The 6,000-nt window shown below is 32.2% G+C and overlaps 1 long non-coding RNA gene across 1 annotated transcript; it reads left to right on the plus strand.

The window, feature by feature from the left end:
* The first annotated feature begins 1,850 nt into the window (after positions 1–1,850).
* Positions 1,851–3,734, plus strand: LOC115997309. The gene is made up of 3 exons (XR_004093726.1): positions 1,851–2,219; positions 2,852–3,005; positions 3,575–3,734. It is a non-coding gene; the product is annotated as an uncharacterized LOC115997309 (long non-coding RNA).
* Positions 3,735–6,000: the final 2,266 nt, after the last annotated feature.

Genomic DNA, 6,000 nt, shown 5'->3' on the forward strand with positions numbered 1-6,000 from the left:
ATATATATCATTATTTTACTGCAATGATTATTTGAATCACTGCAAATTAAAATTTTAAGTGGTTTTCAACTACTAAATCTAGATAAAGCCACATAAAGATCTCCATGATTAAAAATATGATACTTAAATAACAGACCAAAATGCTTTAAAGCTTATTTTTTACTTTTAGTGATAGTAATGACATATAAATTTAGAAAAATATAACACCGCATCTATATGTAAAAATTACGGAGTAGAAAAATATAACACCGCATCTATATGTAAAAATTACGGAGTATAAAAATATAACACCGCATCTATATGTAAAAATTACGGAGTATTATATTGTATATAGAAATTATAGTATAAAAATTACGGAGTATTATATTGTATATAGAAATTATAGTATAATTATATAATTAAAATTTAATATGATCCGGTGAAATAACTATACTTATGCAAAACATATATATAATTATTTCAAGAATATATTAAATTTAACAATATTTAATATGATTATGCACGAATTACAAAACATAATTTTTACAGATCTATATTTGATGTAGAAAATAATAATATTTTTTCTATTTAAAAAAATAAATTTTACAAAATATTATATGTTAGGACCCAACTTATACATTGTAAGAAAGAAATAATTCAGTCTGATATTTAACCCAACCCATTAGAATAGCTTGAATTATTCTGATATTAAAATCTAGCCCAATACAATCTGATCCGACCCAACTAACCCAAACCCAAACCCAAACCCAACAACCCATCCTATAAATTCTATAACCCACCCGTTCGAAACCCTAAACACATATTCTTCTGCAGACCTCCTCCTTCACTCCACCTTCCGCTCCTCCCATCATATATCTTCCAATCCACCATTTATGCTCTTCTTCTGGCACCCTTGTCCCCCAATACTGGAGGCCATTTAAAAAATTTGTTTTTGCGCCTCTCTCTGTCTCGCAAACTCTCCGGGCGTCTTCGGCTCTCCGCCCTCTCGTTTCCGGCTCTCCACCATCGGCATCTTCAGCCCTCCGCCCTCGGCTTCTCCGGCTCTCTGCCCTCGGTGTTTCCGACTCTCTGCTCTCATCATGTCTCTCAGTCTCCCAGCCTCTCCGGTTCTGGTTCTCCACCCCCAGAGGGCTTTCAAGTTCGAAGCCCCTCTCTCAGCATATCTGTGAGGTAATCCATCGAAAGTGCTATATCCATGTAAAGTACATATTTTTATTCCTCCGAAATGCATGTTCGACTTTTACTGCAATTCCTCATTTTTCACTTTCCACATTACAATTAGGGTTAGGGTTAGGGTTTCACCTTTCAATTTCCCTTCCATCTCTTTTCTCCTTTCATCTTTCGATTCTTCTTCCTGGTTAGGAAATTTATTTTCCAATGTCAGAAATTAANTGTAAAAATTACGGAGTATTATATTGTATATAGAAATTATAGTATAATTATATAATTAAAATTTAATATGATCCGGTGAAATAACTATACTTATGCAAAACATATATATAATTATTTCAAGAATATATTAAATTTAACAATATTTAATATGATTATGCACGAATTACAAAACATAATTTTTACAGATCTATATTTGATGTAGAAAATAATAATATTTTTTCTATTTAAAAAAATAAATTTTACAAAATATTATATGTTAGGACCCAACTTATACATTGTAAGAAAGAAATAATTCAGTCTGATATTTAACCCAACCCATTAGAATAGCTTGAATTATTCTGATATTAAAATCTAGCCCAATACAATCTGATCCGACCCAACTAACCCAAACCCAAACCCAAACCCAACAACCCATCCTATAAATTCTATAACCCACCCGTTCGAAACCCTAAACACATATTCTTCTGCAGACCTCCTCCTTCACTCCACCTTCCGCTCCTCCCATCATATATCTTCCAATCCACCATTTATGCTCTTCTTCTGGCACCCTTGTCCCCCAATACTGGAGGCCATTTAAAAAATTTGTTTTTGCGCCTCTCTCTGTCTCGCAAACTCTCCGGGCGTCTTCGGCTCTCCGCCCTCTCGTTTCCGGCTCTCCACCATCGGCATCTTCAGCCCTCCGCCCTCGGCTTCTCCGGCTCTCTGCCCTCGGTGTTTCCGACTCTCTGCTCTCATCATGTCTCTCAGTCTCCCAGCCTCTCCGGTTCTGGTTCTCCACCCCCAGAGGGCTTTCAAGTTCGAAGCCCCTCTCTCAGCATATCTGTGAGGTAATCCATCGAAAGTGCTATATCCATGTAAAGTACATATTTTTATTCCTCCGAAATGCATGTTCGACTTTTACTGCAATTCCTCATTTTTCACTTTCCACATTACAATTAGGGTTAGGGTTAGGGTTTCACCTTTCAATTTCCCTTCCATCTCTTTTCTCCTTTCATCTTTCGATTCTTCTTCCTGGTTAGGAAATTTATNTGCAGGAAAAAATAGTTTTGAAATCAGAACTATTTGAAGGTTTTGTAATTACTGAGTAAGTAACTTTAATTGTTAAGTGATTAGCTATTAATGTTTTCATCCGATAATACTATATTGAACAATATTTATTTTATATTATGGCTTTATAAATTAAAATAAATAACATGTTCATTTTAGTATGCAAGTGGAATTCTAAGTACTTAGAATGCATACTTGGGCATGGTTTATGAACATATAAACTAATATTTCTAATAATATGAGGAAAATAAACATTCTCAAATATTTCAATACTATTTAGTCTCAAAATTATATGAATTGACTAATGTTTATACTTCACTCTAATATTTTTATGTTTTAACATAAATACAAATGTTGTCTGACTACATAATTTTGTGTTTCTTGTATGTAAATTTCTATTTGTAAAATTTAGGTTGCTGGTTTCGACCTTTAATTTTGCTTGGAGGGAGTCTGGTGTTTAACGGTCTTTTGCAACTTGTGTGGAGAAAATTATGCTGAAAAGTTGATTAGCTACTCCGAAGCATGGACCTGGGAACTGATGCTGCTGGTTATGAGGTTATCAAGAGGTAAACATATTTGCTATGAACTTTTTTGAACAATATTAGTATAAGCAGAAACTGCAGAGTAGACCTTTTGAGTATATAGAAAGTAATGTGTACATGTTATGAGAAAATCTAAATTCCATCACAGACCTAATATTTTAGTCACTACACCAAGTTTTTTTTCTACATTCTGCAATTCAGTATAGTCTCATAGAAAACTAAAATGAATTAGTACCTGATATAGATGATTTTGGCTTCCTCTTGCCTCCTATTGATGTGGTTCCTTTCAATTTTCTGCATGAATGTAAAATATAACTTGAAAATTTGAAATGGGTTTGTGAATATTTAACTTTGCAATCTACATTTCTATCTTATATAAGAAATACTAACTGGGGTTCTTATATATACGGCATACATCTGTATTCTAGTGTTGTTATTTACCTACATTGCATATGTATCTATGCATTGTTGAAACCTTTAAAAAAGGGTTCCTATAAAATGTTTACAATTTTTCATGAAATAGTGATTTAAAATGATAATAAAGGGAAATAATGAGTTATAACCTCTTGTTTCTGATATTTCTCTCTGTGCAGTTTGGCTTCAATGTGAAAGTGGGATTCCACCTCAAGACATTTAGAGTATTTATAGGCTATTTCCCACCAAGATTTACATTCAAAAATATGTAATGATTATTTTGTAGCATGCTTGCTTCTATTGGAACTTGTAAAGCAATTAATAGCTGGCTTGGGAAAATGGAATACACAACCATCAAGCAATCCATTTTCAACATTAATTTAAAAATGAAAAAGAAATCAGAATCCTTTGTGCGGGAGAATGGGGCATTTTTATAGGCCAAATCCCCTCTCTTTATTATAATATAAGAGATAAGAGATTGCCTGTATAAAAGCCGCCAATTTTGCCAATTTTGCAATAATTGATACATGTGAGTTGATAGCTGATTGGATTAATGGGTTTGCAATAATGATAGCTATTAGTTGATAGCTGATTGTTTTAGTGGATTTTACTATTTGATAACATTCGCTGATCATAAAAAAAATGTTTGTAAAATTAGTGGTTAGTTATCACTGATTACATGCAGAATAACTTTCTTAAAAAGCTGATCGAAAAAATTGTTTTTAATAGTTTTTTGAATTCTAGCATTTTAGAACAATAAGTTGTTACAAAAAAGTTAATTAATAAAACATTTATATTGGTTGTTAATCAAGTCAAATAGTTAATAGTGATCAAATAAGTTAAAATTGGTGATAAACTAACTATGTTACCAGGATTAAAATAATTTATGGAAAATTTTTTACAATAACCTACTTTAAAATGACATCAACTAAATATAGAAACGTACAAGGTGCCAAGGTGGTATTATAATTCAACAACAGAAACCCGTTTTTCTTATTTCGATTGATATAGTTTTATTTGTTGGTTTTTGATATATTATTATTAAGTTTTTCAGTTTATGTTAAATTAATTCTAAGAGCATCCCATTAGTAAGATTTTTGGTAGTTTTTTGTAAGTCAAATAGGATTTAGGAGGGAAAAAAAACAAGGAAAAAAAGTTGTCAAATAAAAAAATAAATAAATAGTATTAGTTACGTGCACGCCCGCTAGGAGCGCAGTTGCGCTTCATGCAGATTAGAAAATTAGGCTTTTAATATTTTCTCTTTTCTCTTGTACCCCACAAAAAATTCAATTTCCTGCAAATTAAATTTATTCTATGTGCCAAAGACTTTGTGGTCAAGTGGCACTCGGTGTCCCGATTAACACTCTCCCATAGATGATAGGAGTGGGTTCGAGCCTCAGTGGAAGCTACACCTTTCTCTTCCAAACATCATCTCTCACTTACTAAGAAAAAATTTATAATCTTAGAAAAGGTAAATGAGCAAATACCAATTTTGGTCCCAATGACAATTTTGATACACATGTTTAATTTGTACCAATTTTGGTCCCACGAATATTGTTTTAGTACCAATTTTCATCCACGACTATGATTTTAATACCAAAATTCATCGCGCCGGTCACCATTCATTTAAAGCGTGCGAAAATCTAAAACTATTAAGGATATTTTTGTTATTTTCAACTTAATATCCCAATTTGAGCATGAATAAATGAATTTGTCATAAGATCGATCAAAATTTACAGTTTTTCTCCTCATTTTACCTTAATTTGAGGAGAAGAACTGTGAATTGTGATCAATCTTAGGGTTTAAATCTCTTTATTCATTCTCAAATTATGATATTAAGTTGAAAAGGATGAAAATACTTTTAAAAACTTTAGATTTTAGCACTTTTTAAACGGATGGGTGACCCGCGCGATGAATTTTGGCACTAAAGCAATAGTCGTGGGACCAAAATTGGTACTAAAACAATAATCATGGGACCAAAATTGGTACAAATAAAACATATAGACCAAAATTGTCATTTTGCTAATAGTCGTTGGACCAAAATTGGTATTTGCTAAAAGGTAAATCGTGTGAGTCGATCATTATTTTAGTTTTTGACATGGCTTGAACTCTATCTTGAAGTGTTTAGAAGACTCATAAGCTCCATTGTGCATGTGAGTAAGGGTATTGTAGTGTATTATTTTTCACATATACATACACACGCACAATGAAACAACTATAACTGTAGAGCTGATAATAAGAATTCTAATTGAAAAATAAAAATGAAACAAGCAAACATAGTTTAAAGATTTAGTTTAATAATTCATATTTATTGCAAACAAATTTAAGGCGACCTTCTTCTCCTCCTCAGTGATCGGCGACCGTTTGACGGTCACCGGTCACTTTGTTAATAAAATTTTGTCAGAATCTCGCCAGCGGGTTATTGGAACCTTAATGACCTGTGATAGCAAAGTATTAATCGGTTTTTGGACTTCATTGCATCAAAATAAATTGTTGATAGGTGTAATTGTACCTTTAAAAAAATTAAGGGACTAATTGACTTTTCAGTTTTCAGCTAAAGTTCGACAACCTATTTTACCATTTTCCTTTTTTTTTTTTTTTTTTT

Source organism: Ipomoea triloba, chromosome 11 (genome assembly GCF_003576645.1).
Source record: "Ipomoea triloba cultivar NCNSP0323 chromosome 11, ASM357664v1".
NCBI lineage: Eukaryota > Viridiplantae > Streptophyta > Magnoliopsida > Solanales > Convolvulaceae > Ipomoea > Ipomoea triloba.